The sequence below is a fragment of the Callithrix jacchus genome, chromosome X, assembly GCF_049354715.1.
Source record: "Callithrix jacchus isolate 240 chromosome X, calJac240_pri, whole genome shotgun sequence".
Classification (NCBI taxonomy): Eukaryota; Metazoa; Chordata; class Mammalia; order Primates; family Cebidae; genus Callithrix; species Callithrix jacchus.
In genome coordinates this window covers 146,259,751-146,266,672 of record NC_133524.1, presented here as the reverse complement: position 1 = coordinate 146,266,672, position 6,922 = coordinate 146,259,751, and positions in this window count along the sequence as shown.

Below are 6,922 nucleotides of genomic sequence, written 5' to 3'. Positions count from 1 at the left end.
TTTTCTCCTCCGTATGTTTTTCTTAATAACCCTTTCTTACCTCTAGCTTTCTTTATTGTGCAAATATAGTATATAATACACAACTTATGTGTTTGACCATAAGATTTCCAGTCAGCAGTAGGCTAATAGTAGTCACCTTTCTGGGGAGTCAAAGTTTAGATCCAGATTTTTGACTGCATTGGGAATTGGTCCCTGTAGCCCCCACCTTGTTCAAAGGCCGAGCTCCAGCTTGCAGTTCCTGTCAGTATGAGACTAGGAGCCAGATAATGCAGAAAACTAGAGCAAATTAGAGTCATGCGTGGCCTGCAATTAGACTTGAAAATGACGAGCAGAGCTACAAGCTAATAACAAGTGTACCATGGTTTTTTTGAAATTTTCCCGAGACTTATATTTTCTCTCTTCCGCCGTCTCCATTTCTATCAAAGATAACTAGAATAAGACTATGTTGATAACAAAATAAGTTTAGTCTCATTAAACATAGACTGATTACTTCTGTAAGCACGGCAGGAAGCCATTAGCCACATAGGCTCTTTTAAAGTCTGCTTTGTTGGAACTTTTAGGAAGGAGTCTCAGATGTCAGTTTTCAAAGCCTCTCTACGCTAGGAAGCCAAAACAACGTAGACCTCCGACTTTGTCTGCTGCACCTGCAGATCTGGGTGAATTTCTCTCTTCTTGGGGTCCCCCAGATATGTTGAGCTTCCTGGGCTTTCCAGGAAGTGACATTTTGTTCTCACTCACTACGAGTCTGGGAGCACTTAAAGCCATGCATTCTACAGATGTTCTCAAATATGGTATCTCAGGGACAACCCGGATAGTGTAACTAGTATTCCCAATTGTGTCCTGTTATGAAGAGAGCAGACTGTGATTGAACTTATGCAAAGGATAGGTTCATTTATGATGGATTTTATGGCAAAATAAAATATTGCCATAAGATCCGGAACACCCACAAATGGTCTCTGAGAGGGAGGTTTAAAAAAAAAAAACAAAAAAACAAAAAAAAAAAAACGTTTTTAGAAATGTGTGCTCATGAATAGGCATCCGTGTGGGGGCCTATTTCAGTGGGCCTAATTTTTAAGCACATTTTTGGGATGGACAGCATTGTTCATCTGGCGTGTTTCACACGATGGCCATGGTAAGTCTAAATTATCCTCATTAGGATTGCACCTTTTTGAAAGGGTTTGCCGATTCTGCTGCATAATACTTACACATATAGAAAGCAGGTGTAGTCACAAGGTGTACGCAGTCGTCTGTACAGTAAGGATCCCATTTTTGTGTTGACTCTTGGGCCTCTCAGAGCTGAGATCCAGGTCGAAGAAGGACCTGGATCCTGGATTGCTTTCCAGGGATTGGATCCTGGATTGCTTTCCAGTGAGCCTTGCTGCACGGATGCTGTCTTGAGGCTGGCGGTGACACGGTAGTAAACTTATTTGTTTCGTGACCAGCTGATCCTAACACAGACGTCATATTTTCAGGTGGTGGGTGTTCTAATCGCTCCTAAGTGCCTAAACTGTGCCCACCAGTCAGTCAGGGCCATGGCCCTGAGGTTCCTTTGACTAATGTAGCCGATACATCTCGCCTATCTAAGCATAGGAGAAAAAGAAACTGGAGAACCCAAATCCCTGCAAATTCCCAAAGGCCAGAGTCACACACTGCGTGTGATAAACTGCTCCTGCCATCAGTTACCTTTAAAACTGAAGGTCTTGTCGGTGACTTGTCAGCCCCCACAAACCCCCAGAAGGTCATGAAGGTCATGTTCTCTCTCACAGGACAAATGAATCCTGGAATCAAGAGCCAAAAGTATCACGACTCTCAATGCCAAAATGTGACCCGAGAGGAACTTATGACACTCGCGGCTCTGTGAGGGTGGGAGGGGCCTCAAAAAGGGATCAGCGGCACCTCTCCTGCATTTGTCAAGGGGTCTCCAGAGTCGCCAGCAGTGTCTTTTGGGTCCCCACAAACCACTAGAAACTGCCAGAAAGATTAATGACAGCAAATACGATTTAAAGATCAAACCGGCTTGTATTTGCGACACTAGAATTGAGCTTCACTACACTCTATAAAATAAAACAAGTGTTGCAATGAACCAAGCAGAGGAGGTTCACTTTGTAGGCAGAACAGTGCTAAAGAAAGCAGAAACAGAAATAAAAAATAAAAAAAAAAGAAGAAGAAGGAGAAGGAGAAGGAGAAGAAAACAGATTCAGCATTTGAAAATTCCTTTCCTTCTAAGATTAGAGCAGAGGGGCCTTCCTTAATACTCTGACTCAGGTTAACTGTAAGACTCGGTTTTTTTATTTTTTAAATTAGACCATTGGAAAGTTCAGGACGATTTTATGGCACTCAGCACAAGTGACCCCATTTTGGTCAGGTGTGGTCACCTGGGGCTTAGAGCAGGAGTCTAGTCCACAGCAGTGGCCTCCCATGAATGAGGTTTCACACAGGCCCCCGAGTGAATGAGCCTTTCTAAAGGAGGCTGTGCTAGTTGTGCTCAACGGGCAGCTTTCCCCCCTTGCTGGAGACAGGGATAGCTGGCTGCTCGTGACTCCCACTGGTTTCATTTTCTACGGAATCTTAAAAGCCTTTTGTAGGAAACCTTGACTCTGAGGAACTATAGTATTAAAACGATTCTCAGTCAGTCTATATCTAGTGCTTGCATTTGCTTTCGCCCTCTTTCTGTCTAACTCCGCATGTGTGTTTGGGTTATGTCTTTCAAGGATGGGAAACAGAAAGTGTTCCTGAAGGTGGTAATTCTTGTCTCTTGGGATCCCTGGGAAAAGGAAGCCTACATAGAAAAAGAGAGACACTCTCCAGGTGGAGATACGTCTTCCGAGATTTCAGAAACAGTTTTCAGCTTGTGTTCTATAAATGAGCCAAGATGACCTGTGTGTGTAGCCACCAGGCTGGAGGAGGGCCTTGCTCATCGTTTACACGTGGGATGTTGCTGGCAAAGGGCCTTGCAGCTGCATCGCAGCTGTCGTGCAGCACCGCTGATGTTTCTCTACTGTTTTTCTTCACAAGACTGAGACCTGCTGGCTCAGAAGCCCATCAGCATAGAACTGAAGTTTTCACACATTTGATTGTTTGAAACATGGCACTGCCAAGCCGATTGTCAGGCATGCAGAGCCTTCCTGGCTTCCATATCCTGCTCGTCCTCACCTAACATCTGCTAGTCATAGATAAGATAGAACCTTATGGTTACGAGACTCCCAAGCCACTTTGCCTAGCTGATGAGCAACATCACCTGTACTCGTAAGGTTCTTCTCCGATTCCCATCTGCCCGGTCAGTTCTCCTGCCTTCCTCTCCTTCTGATGGTGACCCCAAAAACATAGACTCTGGATAATCTGTCCCCGCCCTGCATTCCCTGTCCAAGCACCATGCAATAAAGCTGCTTGTACGGTATTGCCCCTGGTGGTCCCGTCACTTTCCTTGTTCAGCCCCCCGGTCCCATTCAGTGTGGAATGAGCTCTTCTGAACTGGGGTGTCTGACACTTAAAGGCTGATGACTGTCGGAGCTAAGATGCATGATTTGAGGTGCATGCTTGGACTGTAAGATTGACAAGGCCTAAAGGCCATAGGAAAGCATACGAGGCAGGCATCTCTCTGCCTCACTGCTGTCTGGCCTTGCAGCATGCTGGCTGTCCTGCTGCTACAGAACACCCTCGTCCCCCGACTGACTGTCTTGGAATTGCAAATTCACAAATCTCAATAGGCTGGCCTTGACTCTAAGCTAAAACCCAAAAGTATCTGCTCTGGGCTGTTTCAGACTCACCACAAGCTGTGCCAAGCAGAAAGCAGGCGTAGCTCAAGGCAACAAAGGCATCTTTGACCCTGGAACCCTGGTGGGTTTAAACACCTGTTAGTGGGGCTCGAAACTGTCACCACACAGCTCGGATGCAGCCCTGGACCTTCCATATCTCTTGCAGATACCCATGATGAAGGGCTTGTTCTCCGGTGGGGCCAATGAGTGTGAAGCTGCTCATGGGCACTGCGTTTCTTTTTCTTTCTTTCTTTTTTTTTTTTTTTTTAGCATTTATTTATTTTACTTTAAGTTCTGGGGTACATGTGCAGATCATGCAGGTTTGTTACATAGGTATACACGTGCCACGGTGGTGGTTTGCTGCATCCATCGCCCCGTCGTGTACATTAGGTATTTCTCCTAGTGTTTTCCCTCCCCAATCGTCCCACCCCCTGCTATCCCTCCCCTGCACCCCCCAGCCCCCCGGGCCCTGGCGTGTGATCTTCCCCTCCCTGTGTCCATGTGTTCTCATTGTTCGACACCCACTTATGAGTGAGAACATGCAGTGTTTGGTTTTCTGTTCTTGCGTCAGTTTGCTGAGGATGATGCTTTCCAGATTCATCCATGTCTCTGCAGAGGGCATGAACTCATGCTTTTTTATGGCTGCATAGTGTTCCACGGTGTATGTGTACCAGATTTTCTTTATCCAGTCTATCATTGATGGCCATTTGGGTTGGTTCCAAGTCTCTGCTATTGTGAACAGATGGGCACTGTATTTCTGATGCAGACAGGTTGCACTTCTAACTGGTGAGATGTCTGCCGAAAGCTGCATGTTGTGGGATGGCACCCCACACGGACTGTGATCTCTCCACCCACTCGTGACAGATGAGTCTCAGATCTTCTCTCTAGCATGTCCACTGCCAGTGACTGGTGTCCCAGGACCCACATCAGTTGCAGTTTTTGAGAGTGGACAGATAGCCTGACTCTACTTCCTCTCCTTCCTCTTGCTCCACACGCCAGGCAGTGGGATGATCAAATGCAGCTGAGCCCAGGAAGGGATGGATTCTTTTTATGATTGTCGTTGTTCTACACGGTTCACTGCGTAAATGAGCAGGATGAAAAGGGGTATGCAAACTCATTTTGGAAGCTTTTGGATACACCGGATTTTTTTCCCCACTGCTTCCTAAGCATGATGGGTCTTTCTATTCACATCTTGTTTCATGACAGTGTTTTTCTGTGAAAATGTTTTTGTCCCTGTGACCTACAGCCCTGCCAGGTGAGAAGACCTAGGTGAGGGTAGGGGATGATCGAAGCAATGTAAAGCTTTTATTGTTGAGTGGGCCATGCTGATTGTGTAAGGATGGAGGAAAAACACAACATCTGGGGAGGTGTGAGGAGGGCTTTGTGATCTTGGCGTTGCGGAACTGTTCCTGGAAGCTTTCTCGTCTTGCTAAGGGAAAACTGCCGCATGCTGCCTTTGCAAGCCGCTGCAATTTCTGGGACTCCAAACCGATGGCTGCGCCCACAACAACATCAGACCTCGCTGACTAGGGGACAGAAGGAGAGGCCCCAGCTCCTTCATGTTCCCCACGGAACATCCTCAGATGTCCTCCCTACCAGGCACGGAAAGGCCAAATTGTCTGCACGGGAAGCCACAGACTGAACTGGATTCTGTATCCTGTACTGGATAACCTTGTAGCCGGCAGGAGGTGCCAGTGAGGCCTTGATTTTCTGTGCTTCCTGACTCAATTCGGCCATCTTGGGGTGCCCAAATTATGGTACAGACTGTGTTTGCAGGGGTACCACATGTGCCCTTGGGGTTGTAAGTCCCACGTGTGTCCTGCCTGTCATGACACTGCCTCAGCCTTGGATGGCTTTCAGGCCAGCTCCAACTTCCTGTCGAGAGCTGTGCTCTACCTGAATTGATACTCCACCTGATTGAACTGGCCAAGTGTAAAGAAAAAGTTAATAGTGAAATTTAAGAGGAAGCCGCGTGGCTGTCTAAGGTACACCTCTATGAGGAATGGGGTTTGTGTTAACTGGTTCAGTCCAGGACCCCTAACAGCATAAGGGACATCTATATGCAGCTCAGGTTCGCCCTGCTGTGTCCGTTCCTACTGCTAACTTCCTGTACAGACGCCTTGTCCAAAAGGGTGCATGGGTCAGAAAAGGAGCATTGGGCAAAGAAACCAGAAGGTGAAGTAAGGTCAATATGGTGGTGAAATTCCTGTGCTATTTTTCCCTCTTGGATCTCCAAGCGTGGACTCAAAGGCAGCCCAAATTTGAGAATTGCACGTGGGGATAGGAAAAGCGTAATGTATGAAGGTCTCTCTTTATGGTCCAAGAGCTAGGAGGGCAGGCCCGTAGAGGACATGGGTAATGAGGAAAAAAAACCTTTCAATCCTGCTGGACCTGCCTCCACACCAGCCCCAGTCCTGAATCTGTAACCTGCGGTTTCAGCATCAACCACAGCTGGGCAGGTACCTAAGACCCTCAAATAGGTGATTTCTGCTCTCTGACAAGAAATTTCCACAAAAAAATATGGGGAGAGTTGGGCGGGTGAGAAGTGAAAAGCACGTGTGCAGCTCATAGCACAGTGGCAGAGGCCAAGAAAAAGACGGAGGCCTACTCATAGGTGTGCAGAACACTTCCTCTCCCCCACACCTTACCACGATGTCAGTAGGCTCCTGTGTAACAGCAGGGGAACAGGGCTGAAACAAGTGCACATCTCTAACTTCATTTAAGAAGAGGCTCATGCCAGGCACAATGGCTCCCACCTGTAATCAATCACAGCATTTTCCATTGACAAGGCGGGAGGGTGACTTGAGGCCAGGGGTTTTAGACCAGCCTAGGCAACATAGAGTGACACCGTGTCTAAAAGAAACAAACAAAATAGAAGAAGAAAAAGTCTCTAGGGAAACCCAAGACAGGAGGGAAGAACAAAACAAGGACACCTGAGTAAAGTTTAACCTCTGACACCTATAGCTGCAGCAAACAGTAATCGCCGTCTACCACACAGTCAGGTGAAAAAGACTCTCATCTGAAAGGCCCATTCTCCTCCATTCCATCTACCCAGTACGTTACTACTGGCTTCAACCAAAAGTGTTACTAGGCTATACTGAAGGGGAGAAAAAAAAAAATCACAGTTTGAGGAGACAGAGTAAGTATCAGGTACAGACTCAGGTATG